The sequence below is a fragment of the Myxine glutinosa genome, chromosome 2 (assembly GCF_964187855.1).
Source record: "Myxine glutinosa chromosome 2, kmMyxGlut1.1, whole genome shotgun sequence".
NCBI classification, from domain to species: Eukaryota; Metazoa; Chordata; class Myxini; order Myxiniformes; family Myxinidae; genus Myxine; species Myxine glutinosa.
Genome location: NC_136262.1, coordinates 50025709 through 50048537, shown reverse-complemented (window position 1 = coordinate 50048537; position 22829 = coordinate 50025709). Strand labels below are relative to the sequence as shown.

At 48.7% G+C, this 22829-nt stretch overlaps 1 long non-coding RNA gene across 1 annotated transcript in view; it reads right to left on the bottom strand.

The window, feature by feature from the left end:
- The window catches only part of LOC137421824 (uncharacterized), a 54793-nt gene that overhangs the window by 21322 nt on the left and 10642 nt on the right, over window positions 1-22829 (bottom strand). Inside the window, exons 2-3 of the long non-coding RNA XR_010983409.2 lie at window positions 16986-17076; window positions 10810-10847 (exon numbers count right to left, since the gene is read on the bottom strand). This is a non-coding gene — a long non-coding RNA (uncharacterized LOC137421824). The remainder of the gene's footprint in view (window positions 1-10809; window positions 10848-16985; window positions 17077-22829) is intronic.

The following is a 22829-nucleotide window of genomic DNA, read 5'->3' as shown; positions in this document are numbered from 1 at the left end:
ACCTCCTCTATCTGCTCTCCCATTTGTTTAATTTCTCGGGCGGATTGCTCCCCTATTTCCCGCAATTTGCCTTCCATCCTATTTTCTAACCCCATTAACCCATTTTTCACCCCCTCTATCTGATTCTCCTGGGCAGCCATTCTATTTTCCACCCCCGTTAACCCATTTTTCACCTCTTTTATCCCGTTGTCTAACCCCTCAAATTTGTCGTCTAACTTCCCAAATTTTTTTTCTAATCCCTCACCGGTACCCCTCGCTTCGTCCCTCATTACCCCCATTTGGCCCTCTAATCGCTCACTATCAGCCCTCGCTTCGTCCCTCATTCTGCTTTCCATCCCTTCCATTTGGTTTCTCATCCCCCTGTTCTCTTCCCTCTCCTCATCCGCCTTGACCATGAAGGCCTGCATCTGCTGCATGAATAGGCCCCAGTTCATTGGTGCTGCGGCCGCTGCTACGGTCACGGGCGCGGCAAAATTTGGTGCCGCTACACCCACGTGCGCGAGGACGCCATTTTGCGCGCCTGAAACCTCCTCAACCACATTGCTAATGTTCTCCCCTACTTCGTCCCTCTGATCCTGGGTTACTCCTAACCCCTCCTCTAGCTCACCCACCTGCATCCGATCGCCTTGACCAGCCATGGCGTGATTTCAAAATTCGGGTTTTTCTTTAACAAAACAAATTTCGGCCGCTCCAAATTTTGACCAAATTTTTTTCTAAATGTTTTAAAAATTTGGATCGGGCCCCGAATTCCACTCCCAGACACCAATTGTTACGCCAATTGTACAATTGTGTCCAAAATTTGGGCTAAATGAATTTAGTCCCAGGTCCGAATCCGACACTCCTGACACCAATTGTTACGGTCCGCGGTTAAGGATGTTGTTTGCCGAGCGGAGGCACCGCGGCCTAACAGTTTCCCCGATTCACCCGATTCACCCGACGTTGGCCGTATCGCGCCACAGCTATTCAATGAGGGAAAAGACAAAGACGACGGATGTGAAGAAAAGGAATAAGAAGACGAAGGCAAAAAGGTCTGAAAATACTACTAAATTTATTTACTATGTACAGGCTCAAAATAACCAAGGAGAAGGAAAGATAAGAAAATAATATACAGAAGCTTTTTCGAGACACAGTGAAAATCGCTAGCTTATCTAAACAGACTTAATTAATACCCAGGACAGAACAAACGAAGACGACTCACACGGGGAATGATGATAGGAATGGCAGGTGGATGTTTTGAGGGAGAGGGAGGTCCAACGGGTCCTGCAGCACGATCGGCGTGTTGGGCAGCCGCCGTTCCTTCGCGGCCCTGCTCCAAACTGCCGTCCAGGCCCCAAGCGGCTGTTGAGTGTAGTTGCTGCTGTGGACGCTGCTGCTGGCGAGCAAGGCGACGAATAGCAGGCTTTGTGCTTTCCTGGATGATCTCCTTTGAACAAGAATCGCTGCTGGATGATCCCTTCTCTTGGACAAGAATCGCTGCTGGATGATCTCTTCTCTCTCTTGGACCTTACAACTCCGCAGCTTTCCCTTGGACCCTTTTACTCAGCTCTCCTCTGATGACCCAGCTCTTTTCTTTGCACCTCACCACGCAGCTCAGCCCTGGTCACTCTTGCGCGCGCGCTTTTATAGCCCCTCCGGCGATTAAGCCGCCGGCCTTCAGGACACGCCCATCGGTGTGCTCACCTCGGCCCTGGTTGGTCGCGCGACCCTCTGGCTCCGCCCTTGATGACGACGGGCGGGCACGCCTTTCTTCCCCAACCCAAGCACATGTTCAATGGTGGCAATTGTAGTTGGCAATGCGAATGGCAATTGACGAAAGGGGAAATGGAGGTTTTGGGAATGGGAATGAAGGATGAAGGGAATCTATCTTTTTCACTTGGTGCAATGGAGTGTCATTCTAATGGAAGACAAGGCCTTACCCTAAAACACATAATAAGGATATAAACTACTGAACAAGGGTATTATAGTGTCCTTCAATGGATGCTTTATGGAATTAACTACCGGGACGCCCTTTTAACCTTTACACAACACTGGAGGCAGGAGGGGCCAGACTCAAGCAATAATAATAATAAAGCACAAAATAAAAAAAATACAATCCTCATATCCGCAACACTGCACCCTCCTCCTCTTAGGCACGTCCCGGGCGTTCAACTTTAATTTAGTGTGACACGTAGGTGTAGTTCCCTCTACTTTTAACATGACCCTGAGTGCGACAGTTTTAAAACATAGATAAATGTGTCCCGCTGCTCCATTGCACCCTGCCTAACAGACTCACGCCCACAGTTAACCGAATTGCGGAATGGTCTTCAAACTACACACTGACGGTGGGGAGCATTATTTACAATTGACGCTACTTTATTTACAATAGGCAACCCAGGACCTGTGATTGTTCTTTCTGGGGGGGAGACAGTCTGCTCTGCATCGACGCACCATGAAAGCACCCAAAACGCACCAATACACCCTCAGGCACCAATCGGTGCCCAGTCATCATAGTTCATGAAAATAAAAACAACAACCCCTAACCCTGCAGGTGGTCTCTTGCTCTTCGGCTCCCTCTGCTGGCTATTTGCTTTCTTCCAGATGTTGTCATTTTCTTTTGCTGGCGGCCTATTTGCAATAAAAAATGCACCCAATGTGTCCATGTTTTTATTTATGGCCCACAGGGGCCGACTATGTATGGTTCACCTGTGGGGCATCGGTGCCCTGTGGCAAAGGTCCGCCAGCAAGATTTCAGGCCTTCATGGCCGGTTCCAGCAGAGGGGCCATGCCCCAACCCATGGGGTCCATAAGTGGTCCATAAGTGGTGCTCGGCCACAGACATGTGGTCCATAATGTGGTGCATCGATGCAGACAGCTGATTCTGGGAGTTCCGGGCGCACAATGGCGGACTCACGCACGCTCCCCTCGGCACCCAATGGCGAACAGGTCCTCATGTGGGAGACAAAAGGGGATAAAGACAGATGAGCTAGGGGTAAGGTCACAAGGGTACACATCAACAAAGGCAATGCAAGGCGAAGTGCGTACGGAGAGCGAAGTGAGAAAGCTCGTCCCTACCGTACGTCACCCCCCCCCCCCCCCCCGTCACCTACACTACCCTTGCCCTTACCCCATATGTACAAAATCTACACCTTTACAAATTCGTCACTACTGTCACGTCTTCCCCATATTTCCCCTACACCAAATTTGTCACCACAATCCCTCTATCCAAAATTTGCCATCACCCAATTCATCATCAATCCTCATAAGGAGGAAGAGATGGAACATCAAGCACAATGTCACACCCACGTCATGATCATGATGCGTCTCACAATCCAAAACATTTGCATCAAAAATAATTAAAAACAACCATGGCATGGTGTGGAGTACCATCGTTACCTCAGGTGAGTGGATGTAGATGGTGCGAGGAGATTTTCATCCTAACTATCCTCTAAATGACATTAACACACTTTACACTACCCGGGGTCTTTCCCTGCCAATCCATTGGCCATCTTACACGATGGGTTCTAAAAACCAATTCCCATTGACCAAACTGTGGTGCTTCTCAATTTGGGGTCTCACTCCCCCGATTCAACTCCCGGTGCCTTTGCACAATTTCAGGACTGGGCCGTGTAGCTCTCCCAGCAGGTCTACCCACCTGCACACCTCCACCACTGCAGTTGCCACCTGAGCTTACCTAGCTCCTCACCCTAACCTATCTACTGGGGAAGGCCCCTCTTGGCTCTGTCACCCATTGGTGCCCTCTGGCACTGGGCTACCCGGGTCCGTCCTCCGGATCCCCGGGCCCCATCCACAACTACCGGCTCCCAGAGCCCACCTGCGGCCTCACCTGGCCGACATCCTAACAGTAGCGGAGTGCCCATTTAACTACACACACTAACAGGCCACACGCCCAGCCATTTCCACGTCACTAATGCACCCATCCAAACACCATTCTTCCACCACGCAACACAGATGCCAATATCCAACCACAATTTACCTATACCCTCTACCTAACACTTACACTACCCTCCCCGGGTATTCGTGATGGGGGTCATTCTTCCCCCATTCACACCTTCGCACCATCCACTCCACTCCATAGTTTCCACCATACTCACTCCACGACCATCCATTCCAATACTACATATATTCCACACTCCATTTATTCCATACACCTGTTCCTCATACCTGTTGTTGCACACCTGTGCACTCACACCTGGTGCCACCTGCACCCTCCTCCTCTTCCTGGACCAGTTGGTCAACACAACACACATCACCATTACTCACTCAAACACTGCTCCATACACCTGTTCAGTTGCACACCTGTGCAATCACACCTGTTCCTCACACTCATTTACTCATACCCTGCTCAATACACTTGAATACACCTCCAACACTCACACGGCATCATCTCATCTAACTACTCCCCTCTGAAACTTGCGCTTCCCCGTCGCCCCTTTAAACTATTGCGCTCCCACGTCATTATCATCCACACTAATCTACCTACGTCCCCACTACAGGTATCCTTGTCACTACCTAACCTTAACGTTACCTAATGTCAATCTCTAGGGCCCTACACATTATCCAAACCCACCCGGGCTAGTTTTCACTGCCATAAACCCCATAACTCTAGTGCTCCTTTGCCCCCGCTGTGAGGGATGGTGGATTGGCCATCCCATCACATGGGGCATCTCCCACTACCAATTTGGCTCGTCCAAATCCAATAAATCAAAAATTTGCCAATCACTCTACCAATCCTCTGCCAATCATCACTCTGTCAATCATCAAATTTTGCTTTGCAATTTCGGGCCAAAACACTATTCTCGTCATCAGTCTTCTCACTAGTGCCTCTCGGTGCGCCAATTCACTTCCAAAGCTCGGCTTCGTAAAGCCGAGCAATGAATGCGGGTTGTTTGGTGCCGGCGGCTGGATGCGTCCGACACTCGGTGCAGGGAAGGAGGTTTACCCGGGCCGAGATCCCACGCACCACCTCGGCACGGAGCCATCCCATGGCCCGATCTCGACCTGCCGGAACGCCTCAACAAAAAGGGGTTGCCATGACGACCCTTCCTATCGGGCTGCCCGTTCCGCCTAGCGGAGCACGGACGCGGCCGTTCCAAGCGCGGCCCAGCGTGGATCACGTACGGCGGTCCTTTCGAACCCGCCATGGTTCGGATCCCCGCTGGTCCTCGCGGCACGCGAAACCCGGCACGCACCGAGGGCCCGATTCGGCTATAAGTCGCTCTAACCTCTAACCCGGTTACCGTCGATGCCTCACCTGCATGCTCACACGCATACGCTACCCCTTTCACCCTCACCGAGCTCGGTGCTCCAACGCCGCCCGTCCACCCCGCATACTTCGTCATTGCACTCGTTCTTTCGCTCACAGACTTGGTCACACACCTGACCACTGCACACCTTTGCACACACTCGTCGTTCGCACACCTCACCAACACACCTCTTCGCGCCCCCTCCTCTGTGACAACCACAGGTGTGCTCTCACTCGCACACCCAACCACGTGTCTCACTACCAATTCCAGCGTGCATTCCCACACACGCTCTACCATTCCAGGTGTGCTTCCTTCCATTCCAGGTGTACTTCCTCTATCACCTGTCACAACCAACTCACGCTCCGTGTCACTCTCACTACTTTCACCACCACTCTTGACAGCGCACTCACCCTTACTCTCGACAGCGCACTCTTTCCTCATGCACCCGTCCGTTACACACATTTCTCACGCACACTCTCCCGTTACACCCTCTGTAACACTCACCACAGGTGTGCATTCTCCCTTACTCTTGACAGCGCACTCGTTCCCCATGCACCCGTCCGTTACACACCTTTCTCACGCACCCTCTGGCGCACACTCTCGCGTTACTCCCTCCGTAACACTCACCACAGGTGTGCATGCTTCCGTTACATCCTCTGTAACACTCCTCACTACGCGCTTCCATGTGCTCCCTCGCACACGCGCTACGACCGACTCACTCTCGACAGCACACTCACTCCTCGGCGCGCACTTTTTCCTCACACACCCCAGAGTCGGACATTCTCGCACACCTCCTCCTTCGCACACCGTACCGGTCGCACACTTCACCAACGGCCTCTCACGAACACCCGGATCCAAATCAACCCCCAAGCCGACTGAAGCTCCCCTCACATCATATACATTTCCACGTATATCGCCACTCCCCTTGGCACCTCGTCTCCGCACCTCCTTCGCCACCTGCAAACTCTTTATTTGATTGTTGAGCACATATTCATGATTTGAGCACCGACCTTGCACATACTCCATCACTTCCTCCCTTATCTCCTTTTTAGTTTCCCTCCGTCTCTTCTTAATTTCACTCACCCCTTCTTCCACCTCCTCTAATTTTTCCTTCACCTCCTTCATCTCCCTGTGCGCCCCCTCGATCTCTTCCTCTAACGCCACTTTAACCGTTTCTATGTGCATCCTCACCTCTCGGTCCTTCGTCTCCATTCCTTCTGTCACCTCTTCCAACTTCTTCGTCAACCCCTCATGTACCATCTGACATTCCTTCTGTGTCGCTATTAATTCGTTCTTAATGTCTTTTTGTGTCGCTTTTAACCCCCCGATTATTGCAGTGTTCTTTTCCACTTGGTCCACTAGTTCCTTTTGTCCCACTGTCAGCTGTTCTACTCCCCTCGTCAGACCCTCTATGCCCCCTTGTAACCTCGCCGTATTATTCCTCACTTCTTTCTCCATACGCTTTTCACCTCGCTTTACCTCCTCACGTACCCCCGAGACATCCTCACTGACACCTCGTCGTATCTCCTCTTTCATCTCCTCCCTCTCTTTTGTAGATGCCACCCTCATCTGTCCCAATTCATCCCTCTGAGCATCCAGTTTGGTTTCTACCCCGATTTTCACCTCCTCTATCTGCTCTCCCATTTGTTTAATTTCTCGGGCGGATTGCTCCCCTATTTCCCGCAATTTGCCTTCCATCCTATTTTCTAACCCCATTAACCCATTTTTCACCCCCTCTATCTGATTCTCCTGGGCAGCCATTCTATTTTCCACCCCCGTTAACCCATTTTTCACCTCTTTTATCCCGTTGTCTAACCCCTCAAATTTGTCGTCTAACTTCCCAAATTTTTTTTCTAATCCCTCACCGGTACCCCTCGCTTCGTCCCTCATTACCCCCATTTGGCCCTCTAATCGCTCACTATCAGCCCTCGCTTCGTCCCTCATTCTGCTTTCCATCCCTTCCATTTGGTTTCTCATCCCCCTGTTCTCTTCCCTCTCCTCATCCGCCTTCACCATGAAGGCCTGCATCTGCTGCATGAATAGGCCCCAGTTCATTGGTGCTGCGGCCACTGCTACGGTCACGGGCGCGGCAAAATTTGGTGCCGCTACACCCACGTACGCGAGGACGCCATTTTGCGCGCCTGAAACCTCCTCAACCACATTGCTAATGTTCTCCCCTACTTCGTCCCTCTGATCCTGGGTTACTCCTAACCCCTCCTCTAGCTCACCCACCTGCATCCGATCGCCTTGACCAGCCATGGCGCGATTTCAAAATTCGGGTTTTTCTTTAACAAAACAAATTTCGGCCGCTCCAAATTTTGACCAAATTTTTTTCTAAATGTTTTAAAAATTTGGTTCGGGCCCCGAATTCCACTCCCAGACACCAATTGTTACGCCAATTGTACAATTGTGTCCAAAATTTGGGCTAAATGAATTTAGTCCCAGGTCCGAATCCGACACTCCTGACACCAATTGTTACGGTCCGCGGTTAAGGATGTTGTTTGCCGAGCGGAGGCACCGCGGCCTAACAGTTTCCCCGATTCACCCGATTCACCCGACGTTGGCCGTATCGCGCCACAGCTATTCAATGAGGGAAAAGACAAAGACGACGGATGTGAAGAAAAGGATTAAGAAGACGAAGGCAAAAAGGTCTGAAAATACTACTAAATTTATTTACTATGTACAGGCTCAAAATAACCAAGGAGAAGGAAAGATAAGAAAATAATATACAGAAGCTTTTTCGAGACACAGTGAAAATCGCTAGCTTATCTAAACAGACTTAATTAATACCCAGGACAGAACAAACGAAGACGACTCACACGGGGAATGATGATAGGAATGGCAGGTGGATGTTTTGAGGGAGAGGGAGGTCCAACGGGTCCTGCAGCACGATCGGCGTGTTGGGCAGCCGCCGTTCCTTCGCGGCCCTGCTCCAAACTGCCGTCCAGGCCCCAAGCGGCTGTTGAGTGTAGTTGCTGCTGTGGACGCTGCTGCTGGCGAGCAAGGCGACGAATAGCAGGCTTTGTGCTTTCCTGGATGATCTCCTTTGAACAAGAATCGCTGCTGGATGATCCCTTCTCTTGGACAAGAATCGCTGCTGGATGATCTCTTCTCTCTCTTGGACCTTACAACTCCGCAGCTTTCCCTTGGACCCTTTTACTCAGCTCTCCTCTGATGACCCAGCTCTTTTCTTTGCACCTCACCACGCAGCTCAGCCCTGGTCACTCTTGCGCGCGCGCTTTTATAGCCCCTCCGGCGATTAAGCCGCCGGCCTTCAGGACACGCCCATCGGTGTGCTCACCTCGGCCCTGGTTGGTCGCGTGACCCTCTGGCTCCGCCCTTGATGACGACGGGCAGGCACGCCTTTCTTCCCCAACCCAAGCACATGTTCAATGGCGGCAATTGTAGTTGGCAATGCGAATGGCAATTGACGAAAGGGGAAATGGAGGTTTTGGGAATGGGAATGAAGGATGAAGGGAATCTATCTTTTTCACTTGGTGCAATGGAGTGTCATTCTAATGGAAGACAAGGCCTTACCCTATAACACATAATAAGGATATAAACTACTGAACAAGGGTATTATAGTGTCCTTCAATGGATGCTTTATGGAATTAACTACCGGGACGCCCTTTTAACCTTTACACAACACTGGAGGCAGGAGGGGCCAGACTCAAGCAATAATAACAAGTCAAGTGAATCCACTTGGATTCCGCCCAGGTTGGCACATGGAAATTATGATGTAGCATAATTATCATCTCGGGTCAAGATTTGAAATTATGCCATGGTTTTTGTAAAATTGCTACTAGTATTCACATTATGTACTTTCACCAAAACATACATCATCATAGAAACATACATAGAATTTGGGTCCTCTGGGTCATTTGGGTCCTCTGGGTCATTTGGGTCCTCTGGGTCATTTGGGTCCTCTGGGTCATTTGGGTCCTCTGGGTCATTTGGGTCCTCTGGGTCCTCTGGGTCATTTGGGTCCTCTGGGTCATTTGGGTCATTTGGGTCATTTGGGTCCTCTGGGTCATTTGGGTCCTCTGGGTCATTTGGGTCATTTGGGTCCTCTGGGTCCTCTGGGTCATTTGGGTCCTCTGGGTCATTTGGGTCATTTGGGTCCTCTGGGTCATTTGGGTCCTCTGGGTCCTCTGGGTCATTTGGGTCCTCTGGGTCCTCTGGGTCCTCTGGGTCATTTGGGTCCTCTGGGTCATTTGGGTCCTCTGGGTCATTTGGGTCCTCTGGGTCATTTGGGTCCTCTGGGTCCTCTGGGTCATTTGGGTCCTCTGGGTCCTCTGGGTCATTTGGGTCCTCTGGGTCATTTGGGTCCTCTGGGTCATTTGGGTCCTCTGGGTCATTTGGGTCCTCTGGGTCATTTGGGTCCTCTGGGTCATTTGGGTCCTCTGGGTCATTTGGGTCCTCTGGGTCATTTGGGTCCTCTGGGTCATTTGGGTCCTCTGGGTCATTTGGGTCCTCTGGGTCATTTGGGTCCTCTGGGTCATTTGGGTCCTCTGGGTCATTTGGGTCCTCTGGGTCATTTGGGTCCTCTGGGTCATTTGGGTCCTCTGGGTCATTTGGGTCCTCTGGGTCATTTGGGTCCTCTGGGTCATTTGGGTCCTCTGGATCATTTGGGTCCTCTGGGTCATTTGGGTCCTCTGGGTCATTTGGGTCCTCTGGGTCCTCTGGGTCATTTGGGTCCTCTGGGTCATTTGGGTCCTCTGGGTCCTCTGGGTCCTCTGGGTCATTTGGGTCCTCTGGGTCCTCTGGGTCCTCTGGGTCATTTGGGTCCTCTGGGTCATTTGGGTCCTCTGGGTCATTTGGGTCCTCTGGGTCATTTGGGTCCTCTGGGTCATTTGGGTCATTTGGGTCCTCTGGGTCATTTGGGTCCTCTGGGTCATTTGGGTCCTCTGGGTCCTCTGGGTCATTTGGGTCCTCTGGGTCATTTGGGTCCTCTGGGTCATTTGGGTCCTCTGGGTCATTTGGGTCCTCTGGGTCATTTGGGTCCTCTGGGTCATTTGGGTCCTCTGGGTCATTTGGGTCCTCTGGGTCATTTGGGTCCTCTGGGTCATTTGGGTCCTATATTCCTATCCTATAACATATATATCTCCTATAACCTATCCTATAAATATAGATTTGATGACGTCATGTTTACACATCTGAGCGACAGAAATGAGCGACAGAAATGAGCGACAGAAATGGGTGACAGAAACTAGCTTCACTTTTGAGCGCCCGAAATTCCCAGGCAAACGCTATAACGCACCAGGTTTACAACCTGTGCGTTAATAATAAAGCACAAAATAAAAAAAATACAATCCTCATATCCGCAACAATATATATATATATATATATATACATATATATATATATATATATATATATATATATATATATATATATATATATATATATATATATATATATATATATATATATATATATATATATATATATATATATATATATATATATATATATATATATATATATATATATATTACACAAGACAGAGCTTAGCACAGTAACAGTCACAAAACGGCAACTACATCAACAGTAATTAATGGATTACCTGCATCTTGTTTCATTTCTCTTCAAAACAAAATAGATCTGAAAAAGAATGTGAACATTAGATATATAAAATAGGCGAATTCAGTCTGTCTGTCTGTCTGTCTGTCTGTCCCACCCTGAAACACAGAAACGCTCCTCGGAGAGAAAAACAATATTTAGCAAAAGCTTGTTAATCCAAAGCTTGTTAATGCTTCAAATCAATCCAAAACTTTGTGAAAATTATAATTCTTGAAATCGGCCCAAAATTAAACCTGGGGTGTATAAAACTACAGACCGCTGCTTCAATCGCTTCTGAATAATTTTTTAAAAATTGCTGGAAAGAAATATGAGTTTGGAATTACACTCTTTCCAGTATATTTAATAATGGTGTCTGTCTGTCTGTTACGGATTCGTCACTTCCGTTGTGGTGGTTTGCATCCACTGTAAATATTTCTGATTCCATGTACTATTATTGTTTTCAAAAGGTTTATTGTCCATGAACTGTTTTCAAAACGTAAAAAAGTTAATGTTAAAAGAAACAGGAAACCGGATCGGGAACTGGACGATGACGAGGAAGAGGGAGAAAAGAGGGAGGAGCAAGTGGAGTCGGACAAGAAGGAGCCTAGCTACTTGAAGTCTGGAGCGAACGTTGGCGAGCAAGAGTCACAAGCGAACTTTCGGGTTTCCGGGAAAGGGATTCCTGCGACAGAGTTGTCATCTCTGTGACCGAGCAACCTGCGTGTCAGGTTTTTGGCAGTGGATTCCGAGAATTATGGCCAGGCCGTTACGTCTCAAGAGCGGGTCGTCGGCCATTTTGACTCACGCAGGACTTGTGCTTCGCTCGCGGTTTCGTCTCTTTTCGACCATTTTCACCGCATTCCGACGTCGATCTGGGGCGTGTGTGTGACGTGGCTTTTTGAAGGTTAATTCGTCCATACCTGAGGGTGTGATCTCTCAGTCGCCTGTAGGGCGCCTTTGGATTTCCCAGTCGCCTTGAGGACGCCTTTGTACAGCGTCGGCTGTGTGACTGTACTTGCCATCCGCACGGGATTCTGGTCTCGATTGGACCTCGTTCTGGCGATCGCTGGAGCGAATCAACTTTGGGCTTGAAGCCGGGAATAAGAGACATTGAGGATGTTCTTGTTTCACTCACTTGGAGCACAGTGAGTGATATATTACAAAACTGATGGTACCATCATAGGACATATTGATTGTACTTTTGATTACTATTATTGTTGTACTGTTATTCTTGTGTGATCTTAATACAATATTTGTTTGTGAGTAACAATTGGGGTGGCTTCTCCATTGATCTTTGACATACTGAATAACACATTTTTCTGCCGTGACTCCTCTCGGGGCTCGGAGGTACACCGTGACCAGGGGGTCGGGGAGGAGCACGTAACAGAAATTGGGGGCTCGTCCGGGATTAAATTCCCCAAGAACATTCGTCCGGGATAGAATTCCCTAACATTCTGAAAATTCCCAAATTTGGAATTTTTTTTCTAACATTCCCAAATTTTTCAAAAAAATTGGAAAAAAATTTGTGGGAAGGTTAACAGGTGTTAACTGATAGTCACCATGGTGTTTGACGCAGAACAGTTTGTGGCGTCCCCTAATGAGGCACAGTTCCAAGCGTTAAAAAAAATCGGAACTCTTGATATTGGCCAGACATTTTAACTTGGAGGATTTTCTGATTGGAGGATTAATATGAAGAAAGCAGAGATGCAGACATTGGTGGTAGAATCTCTCGTGGGACAAGGAACATGGACAGAGGTAGCCTTGGATTGGTTACCCGAGGAAAAAGAAAATGTGGAGCTCCGGAAAATGGAGATGCAACTGCAGAGCCAGGAAAGGGTAAAAGCAGAGGAAAGGAAAGCAGAGGAGAGAAGAGCAGAGGAAAGGAGAGCTGAAGAAGAAAGAAGAGCAGGGGAAAGAGCAGAGGAAAGGAGAGCTGCAAGGGAACTCGAAGAAAGAAGAGAAAAGGAAAGAGCAGAGGAAAGGAGAGCCGAAAGGGAGTTAAAGGAACATGACATGGAGTATCAGAAGGAAGTTAAACTCAAGGAGTTGGAATTAATGGGAGAACGGGGAGAGGTAGCATCCATGCCGGCTGGTTCGACAACTAGTCAGAACACCTGGGATGTTAGTAGGCATGTGAGGCTGGTTCCACCCTTCAATGAAATGGAGGTAGCCAAGTTTTTTTTACACTTTGAGAAAGTGGCTCAAATGCTAAAATGGCCTGTGGGATCCTGGACTATGTTAGTGCAAAGTGTTCTGGTGGGTAAAGCTCAAGATATATTTTCGGCTTTACCGATTGACAAATGTACAGATTAGGAGGAAGTGAAGAAAGCCATTCTCAAAGCCTATGAATTGGTCCCTGAAGCTTACCGGCAAAAATTCCGGAATACCAGGAAGAGGGAGAGTGAGACCCATGTGGAGTTTGCCAGAATGAAGGAAACCATGTTTGATCGGTGGTGTGATTCGAAGGGGATTGGGAAAGACTTCGAACTGTTGCGACATTTGATCTTTGTGGAGGAATTCAAACAGTGTGTCCACGAGGACATTAAAGTACATCTGGAGGAAAAGAAGGTACCAGAGTTGTATGAGGCAGCAACCGTGGCAGATGACTATGCCTTGACACACAGGATGGGGTTCCACACACCTAACTTCCCGCCTCGAATTCGCCAGGGGAGTTATGGTACATCCGGTGCAGAGAACGAAGATTCATGGGGGCGGCCGGGAGATGACTATGAGGACAGATCTGATACCGCGACTCTTAGGGATCAGAAGTCTACAGTTCCAAGACAAACTTATCCTCCGGGGGGGCTCGAGGCAGACCACGAGTTTTTCCTCCGGGCCTACTTGCGCTTTTTGCAAGAAACCTGGACATTTGATGTCCCAATGTTATGCCCTGGAAAGGAAAAATCCGGAGCGGAGTCACACTAGTACAACTCCGAATGCATTGGCAAATGCGAGAAATCGTCCTTGGAGGACAGTGCCTTGTGAAGGTTCCCATGCCAAAGTTACGGCATCACAGAACGACCTTGTTCAAGAGGGTTACAAACCTTTTATTTCAGAGGGGTTTGTGTCACTGGATGGAAACATGACTAACCAAAGACCTGTTAGGGTATTGAGGGACACAGGAGCACATCAATCTTTGATGCTTGAGGGCATTTTGCCATTGTCAGAGAAGACGGCAACGGGTGTTAGTGTTCTTTTACAGGGGGTTGGTGGCTGTGTTAAAGCCCCACTTCATGTCATCCATTTGAAGTCTGATTTGGTGTCAGGACCGGTCACCGTAGGGTTACAAGCCACTCTACCTGTAGAGGGAATATCTTTTGTTATCGGGAATGATTTGGCCGGTGGTCACGTTTCTGGTAACCCGATGTTTGTTGAAAAGCCTAGCATGGAAAATAACACTGCACAGTTAGAGCAGAAGATTCCGGGTATCTTTCCATCCTGTGCAGTGCGACTGTGCGACCTGTGCGACTCGTGCTATGGGTAGGAAGCGCTCTGAAGAGAAGAGGGTAGGTACTGACGTCGCGCTTTGCACAGGCACGTCTTGTCAGGTTCCCAAAAACTAAGTGTCAGCACACACAAGTCATGGATGGAGGCAATGTTGGCAAGCTCTTTGTAGGCGGACTGAACTTCAAAACAAGGGAAGTTGTTCTGGACTCTGTCTTCGGCCAAATATGGACCACTCTTGGAAGTGCGGCTGATAAAAGACAGGGAGACGTAAAAGTCAAGAGAGTTTGGCTTTGTCACGTTTGAAAACACAAAGGATGTCAAAGATGCAGAAAAGGATTTGAATGGCAAGGATTTGGATGGTTAACAGTAGAGAAGGCAGGCCATGGGCGTCGAGGGGGCTACAGAGGAGGAAAACGTGGAGGTAATTTCAGGGGTGGCTATGGCTCCCGGGGTGGAAATAGTAATTTTGGTGGTGGCCGCAGTCGAGATTACTATGGAGGCTCCCAGAGTTACGGCAGCTCCCGAAGGGATGATTATCAGGGTAGTGGCCATGAAGGAGACCGCTATTCACGTGACTACAGCGACAAGCGCTCCAACCGTGATTATTATGAAAGTTAGGAAGAGTTTGAAGCACTGAATGCTGCGGAGCAGCCGAGCCAAGATTCCTACACGGATTAACCATGAACTCCACGTTCCTAAAAGCGTCCATGTAGTGAATACTTCCAGGCCTCACCACCCAACCACCATGAAACCTGGCTCTCAGCTCGGCCTCCCTAAAAAAAGTGCTTTAGATTTGCTTGAGTTTGGATTTTTGATCACAACCCCTTAACCTTCATTGAAAAAAATGAAAAATAAAAACCAGAGGTTGATGAGATGGAGTTTGGCTTTGCAGGAGTTCGGCTTGGAAATTGAGCATGTAAAGGGCAGGGATAATGTCGTTGCTGATGCTTTGTCCAGAGTGAACTAACTTTGGAAATCTCTGTAGGTTGTTTGAAGTTTTGTTGCTTTATTTTTGGGCAATATTGAGTATCGTTGCTCATGGGAATTGATGATTTGGGGTGTGAGTTTACTTTTGTTTGTTAAAAGAGTTTTTGCATGCAAAGAAAGTTTTCACTATGTTCAAACTTTCTTTCTTGAGGGGGGGAAGTGTTACGGATTCGTCACTTCCATTGTGGTGGTTTGCATCCACTGTAAATATTTCTGATTCCATGTACTATTATTGTTTTCAAAAGGTTTATTGTCCATGAACTGTTTTCAAAAGGTAAAAAGTTAATGTTAAAAGAAACAGGAAACCGGATCGGGAACCATACGACGAAGAGGAAGAGGGAGAAAAGAGGGCGGAGCAAGTGGAGTCGGACAAGAAGGAGCCGAGCTACTTGCGGTCTGGAGCGAACCTTGGCGAGCAAGAGTCACTAGCGAACTTTCGGATTTCCGGGAAAGGAATTCCTGCGACAGAGTTGTCATCGCTGTAACCGAGCAACCTGCGTGTCAGGTTTTTGGCGGTGGATTCCGAGGAGAATTATCGCCGGGCCATTATGTCTCAAGAGCGGGTCGTCGGCCATTTTGACTCGCGCAGGACTTGTGCTTCGCTCGCGGTTTCGTCTCTTCTCGACCATTTTCACCGCATTCCGACGTCGATCTGGGGCGTGTGTGTGACGTGGATTTTTGAAGGTTAATTCGTCCATACCCGAGGGTGTGATCTCTCAGTCGCCTGTAGGGCGCCTTTGGATTTCCCAGTCGCCTTGAGGGTGCCTTTGTACAGCGTCGGCTGTGTGACTGTACTTGCCATCCGCACGGGATTCTGGTCTCGATTGGACCTCATTCTAGCGATCGCTGGAGCGAATCAACTTTGGGCTTGAAGCCGGGAATAAGAGACATTGGGGATGTTCTTGTTTCACTCACTTGGAGCACAGTGAGTTATTTATTACAAAACTGATGGTATCATCATAGGACATATTGATTGTACTTTTGATTACTATTATTGTTGTACTGTTATTCTTGTGTGATCTTAATACAATATTTGTTTGTGAGTAACAATTGGGGTGGCTTCTCCATTGATCTTTGACATACTGAATAGCACATTTTTCTGCCGTGACTCCTATCGGGGCTCGGAGGTACACCGTGACCAGGGGGTCGGGGAGGAGCACGTAACACTGTCCCTCCCACCAAAACATGGAAATGTTCCTCGGAGACAATAAATCACGTAAAGTTGCTTCAAATGAATCCAAACCTACGGGAAAGAAATAATTATTAAGTAGGTTGCTTCAAATGAATTCAAACCTACGGGAAAGAAATAATTATAAAGTAAAGGTTGCTTCAAATGAATCCAAACCTCCGGGAAATAAATAATTATTAAGTAAAGGTTGCTTCAAATTAATCCAAACTGACAGGAAAGTTCTAATACTGCCTCAATTTAGCTCTTTCAACCAGCTCAAGAATAAAAGGCTTCCTTTTATTTTTCTATCTTGATATTTTTACCACGAGCTTCCAGCTGGTAATAATGATTATTGGTGTAGGTCAAGATATCAGGTCTGTATGTATGGTGGTGTGTGTTGGATGATTGTCCTTCATATATGAAGAAGGTGGTTCACATGAAACATGTGAACTACCTGGTCGATTTATTTAAGTGCAAGAGCTGCTGCCCAGCGAGAAACAACATTCTGAGTTGTGCATTAGCCTTTACTATATAGTTTCCCAAGTTTACATTCACACTTTATTGTTGAAATTTCTTACCAAGACAAAGCAGATGAAACCCACGAGGATGGCGGCTTGTAACGCGATCACAGTGATTAATCAGTATCTTTGAGGTCTTCTTCATCCAGTCCTGTCACAGGGGAAACAGGTAAATAGGGTGGAGATAGGGATGAGGGAATAAGGGAGGGGGAGGAGGCATCACATTATTCAGTGTAAAATTTAACAAATATTTCAGCAAACTTTGTTGCATTTACATTGTAACAAACAAAAGAGGCAGTAGAAGATAGATATCAGTCTCTCTGTCTTCTACCGCCTCCCTTTCTGGTCGTGCACCCTCTGCTCTTTCCATGCTTTGTCTCACCCCTCCCCACCCCTCCCTCCCTCACCCCCAGAAAACAGGGCGCAACAACAGCCCCTCTTATAGTGAAACTCTCAAAATCCAGAATCACTGCTCACCTGCACTCATTCGTTTCTTATCATCCCACCTGTGGAAACAACTTCCACATTCTCTTTAATCTCATTCTTTCCTCCAGGTCTTCAAGACAGCTGTTTACCACCATCTCAGATTGTCCCCCATCCTAAACTATGATCATTTCTACCCCCATTAACCCCCTCCAAGCCCTCCTCTTTCAGTTTCCAGTTTTTCTTTCCTGAAAGTTTGCTTCTGTATCCATCTTGCCCACCCTGTGCATCCTTCCCTACCCCTCATTCTTCTCCACATCCGTAATTTGTCCAAGTCTCCCTCTATTTTGGCACTTGTCTCTGTTGTTCTTTGTTTCCCTCATTCTCTTTCTTCTGTTCCGTTTGTTCAGTTACGTCCTTATCCGTTCTATGTTCTAGCTCTTCCATGAACCTAGACTTTCCATACAAAACAAGACCGATAGTCTAAATACGGTGTAGCCAGGCTTGTTTGATTATGTTATGTTTATGGGGGGTAGTTAAAAGAATGCAGTAGGAGAGGTAGACCTGTATAGGAGATAGCATGGACAGCGTGACATGTAGGAGCATTTCGATGTATTAAGTAGGGAGAATGTAGCTTAAGGTTGTTTAATTGTGCATCATATGAGGGATGAAGCTGTGCTAATTAGTAATAGGGTTTAAGGATAGTTTTCCCCTGTGCGTCACACACTCTGTAATTTTCCCAAAACGTTTTCGATGACACAATTCTTAAATTACAACAACCACCGACAAAAAGCCAAGAACGAGCCAGTCAAACTACAACCGGCCCCGAATGGACCTAATAAGGTGAAAGGCCCTCCCAGAAGAGGCGGGGAATCAATGGGCAGAGAGGAAGGCTAGCAGGCCATGTCCCGAGCAACGCCATTGGCTCTCAGGGTGAGAGGGAAAAGAGCGTGCGTATTCTACTTGGACAAGAAGCTGCCATTTTGTGTGCTGGGAGATTTCTGTGTACACTTTGAGGAGAGGTCTATTCCTGGACTCACCAAGGAGCTGGAGGCCACATTGTCTCGCCCAGGCAGTGGAGGAGAAAGGGGGCAATCTTCACGAGCTCACCAGAGGCACGATAGCGAGCGCCTTCGATGCACGGCGGCTCCACCATGTTGAGCGCGCTGTGCGGGTGGCTCAAGATCGGCATACAAAATACTTTTGTTTTTTTACAAAAAGACCCATTGGGACAAGCTAAGTGCCGGCACAAAAAGGGAGATTTTTGTTTTTATTTTATCTTTCCCCTGTCGTGTTTTGTGAGTTAGTGCATGAGGTACCTCTGTAGGAATTAGTTTTTACCACAACCCTTATTTCCATCCGCGTTGATTTTCATTGAATCATTTGTGTACATTTTATTGTCGTATTTATTTGTTGTGGTTTCGGAATAGACCCGTGTGCTCCGTTCAGTTAAACATCTCGCATCCCTTCCTTCCTGCGCGCTAAAAATAACCACCATTTTTGGGAGTTGCCTCGAAAGTTAAGGCTGGTTCGGCTATCCGTCCCTGTGTGACCTTAATCGCCGGGCGACGCGACAATAATGGTACGTTTGTGGGGGTAGGCATGAAATACTTTATATATATATATATATATATATATATATATATATATATATATATATATATATATATATATATATATTGTAACGAATGTGGAAACGTTACAATGTGAACGTTACAAAAGTATGGTAACATCCTCGTAATGTAAATAATGGTCGCAGCCGTCCTAGTTAATTCCATGAAACTTACACGCAGGTCACGATATATCTTTTAAATAGTGTATTTCCTTATTCCATGTAGGCTAAGTATGTGTTTCCCACTAGATTGACTTTGCATTGTATCAAACAAAATAAGCGTAGGCCCTTCCAATTTCCCCAAACATCTCCGCTCTCCAAAGTTCATTTCAAAAGGGTGGGAGTTGTTTTCAATCCCGCAGGCCGCCATTGCCCATGTGCTTTGAGTCGGAGAAGAAAGGCGTGTCTCCACCTCGTCATAAGAGGGAAGGAGTGAACCAGCCCTAAACAGCCAATCAGCACCGCGGTGAGCGACCCGGTAGGCGTGCCCTCGGAGCTGGCGGCTTGATTTCGCCCGAGGTGATAAAAGCGACTGTAAGGGACTGCTTTACCAGATGACTTGAGAGATGACTTGAGAGGCCTTGGGAGATGAGCAAAGAGGCTGCACCAAGAGGATCGGTGAGATGCGAAACGCTCCAAGCCAAAGAGGAGAGGTACTCGGCAAGGAAACCAGTTTTGGAGAGACGCGCTGAAAGGAGGGAGACGGCTCCACCATAAGAAGAGGAGCAGGTGTGCCGACCCAGCGCGTGACGTCTACCGCAGCGGATAGAACGACGGAGGGTTTCCCGCCAAAACCGCGAGGAATTGCGAGCTGCTGCCTCCCGACTTCGCCTCCCTCTCAAGCAATCCACCTCAAGCCCTACCTGCCTGCATTATCCCCTGTGTAAGTGTGAACGTCCTGTCCTGCTCGTTGTCTTGGGGCTAAGTAAAAATGAATAGTGTAAGTTAACGATTCGCTGTGTTACTGCTTCTTCCATCCATTGCTGTGTGTGTATAATAAATCTGTTCTTCCTCCGTATTCTTCTTCTTCTTTTTCATTCTCTTTCGGTCGCTTTAGAGGTTTCCCGATTGAATATCTGTGGGGCGATCTGGTCAACGTCGGGTGGAATCGGGTTCTAATCGGGGAGTAACTGTTCGGACGCGGTTAAATACACCACCGCTCGGTCAATATAACATCTAAAGCCGCGTCTGTAACAATTGGTGTCGAGGAGTTGGATTCGGACCTGGGACTAAATTTGTTAGGCCCAAATTTTGGAACACCAATTGTACTATTAGAGTAACAATTGGTGTCGAGGAGTTGGATTCGGACCTGGGACTAAATTTGTTCGGCCCAAATTTTGGAACACCAATTGTACTATTAGAGTAACAATTGGTGTCGAGGAGTTGGATTCGGACCTGGGACTAAATTTGTTAGGCCCAAATTTTGGAACACCAATTGTACTATTAGAGTAACAATTGGTGTCGAGGAGGGAGATCGGACCCGAAGCGCGCTTAACGCGCTCAAAATTACAAGCTGCCGAAATTTATTTTGTTTTATAAAGCAAAACCCGAATTTTGAGATCGCGCCATGGACAATCAAGGCGATCGGATGTCGGTGGGAGAGATAGACAGGGTGGAATCGACCCAGGACCTCGGGGAAATGTAAGTGGGGAAAATGGTGGAGGAGAGTAAAGAAGGTGTGGTTGAGGGTGTATCAGGTGCACAAAATGGCGTCCTCACGCATGTGGGTGTAGCGGCACCAAATTTTGCCGCGACCTTTGTACCAACGGTGGAAAACATGCAATTATTTATGGCTGAAATGGAAGCCCTTTTGAAGCGGGACAGTGAGCGATTGTTAAACAAATTGGGAAGCCAAATTGAAGCAACAACGAACGGAATGAGGGCCGATAGAGAGGCACGGGAGCAGAGGGACAGAGACCGCAAGTTGGGCGAAAGGGTCCCAAGGGTGCACGACGAGGTAACGCGGGTCGAAAAGCGCTGGTTGAGCGAAGCGGAGGAAAGCGCGGGTACAATGACGGGGGTAGAAATCGCGACACGGGGTTTGGAAAAGCCGGCGACCGATGAAGTAGAGGGAATTTTATTAAAGCCAACGGTCGCCGAGGTTAATAAAGAAAAAGCAGTAGCGGGAATTAAAATTGAAGAGATGACGGAGGTAGCCCGAGAATTGCAGGGTAAAATGGATTATGTACAAAGTCCCTGCTCACATCACGATGCTGTGCTTAACCCGAATGGAAGTTTGCAGGTTCGCGTGGAGAAAAGGATCCCCCAGGTGAGTCGTGCTGTATATTGTGCGGGTAGATTTTGCAGGAGGATGTTTAGCGACAAAAGAATTTTCGCGCGCTTGGGATCGAGGAAGCATCCGGGCGTTGGTGAAGGGTCCCGTGTGAGTGGAAATGGCACGCGTGGGAGGAAAAAGTGTGCGTCGGCGAGTGGGTGTGTTATAAAGTGTGGGAGTGAAACCGAGTGCGAGCGAGAATGCACGTCGGGGTGTACGGAGAGTGACACGAATAGTGAGTTGGTGATGGCGCAGGTGCGAGAGGGCACATCGGAGCACGAGTGTGAAACCGAATGCGAGCGAGAATGCACGTCGGGGTGTACGGAGAGTGACACGAATAGTGAGTTGGTGATGGCGCAGGTGCGAGAGGGCACATCGGAGCGCGAGTGTGAAACCGAGTGCGAGCGAGAATGCACGTCGGGGTGTACGGAGTGTGACACGGATAGTGAGTTGGTGATGGCGCAGGTGCGAGAGGGCACATCGGAGCGCGAGTGTGAAACCGAGTGCGAGCGAGAATGCACGTCGGGGTGTACGGAGTGTGACACGAATAGTGAGTTGGTGATGGCGCAGGTGCGAGAGGGCACATCGGAGCGCGAGTGTGAAACCGAGTGCGAGCGAGAATGCACGTCGTGGTGTACGGAGTGTGACACGAATAGTGAGTTGGTGATGGCGCAGGTGCGAGAGGGCACATCGGAGCGCGAGTGTGAAACCGAGTGCGAGCGAGGATGCACGTCGGGGTGTACGAAGTGTGACACGGAGAGTAAGGTGGTGGTGGAACGTGTGCGAGGAAGCACACCTGAGTTGGTCATGGCGCGGGTGTGGGAGAGCCCATGTGAGCGCGTTAGTGGGTGGATGCAAGAGTGCACGCCCATGGTGAGTGTTACGGAGGACGTAACGGAGGAGAGGTGTGGACCAAAGTGTGCGCGAGAGGTGTGGTGTGTAACAGGGAGAGCGTTGGTGGAATGTACGGACGGCGTTGGAACGCCAGGTTTTGTGAGGGTGAAAGGGGTAGCGTATGCTTGTAAGCATGCAAGTAAAGCACCGATGGTAACCGGGTTAGTGGTTAGAGCGACGGATAGCCGATGCGAGCACTCGGTGCGAGGGGTGCTTGGTTGGGTGCGAGGCCCGGCGCGGATCGATGCTGCGTCGCTTCTCTTCGAAGCGTCGTTGCCGATTCGGGCTTGGCCCCGCCCCGCACGGTCGAGTCCGGGCTTTGCCGGGCGAGGCGACCGGTCCGGTTCAAGGGCGAGTGGGAGGAGGCGGAACGGTGCCCCCTCGTGGGGACGGGGTTCCGACCGGGGGAGATTGAGCCATCGGGCCCGGGACCGCAAGGTGCCGCGCCGAGATGGTGCGTGGAGCCTCGGTCCAACCAAACCACCTCCCTTGAACCGAAAGCCGGACGGATTCAACCTGCAGGCAACCAACCCACCCGAATTCATTGCTCGGCTTTACGAAGCCGAGTTTAATGATGTCATGACGCACCGAGGCTAGGATATAGCGGACTGTGATGATGGTGATGGTGATAGTGATAGTGATTTAAAACGAAATTTAGAAAAGTGAGTAGAATTCGCAGTAAATGGAAAATTTTTGAATT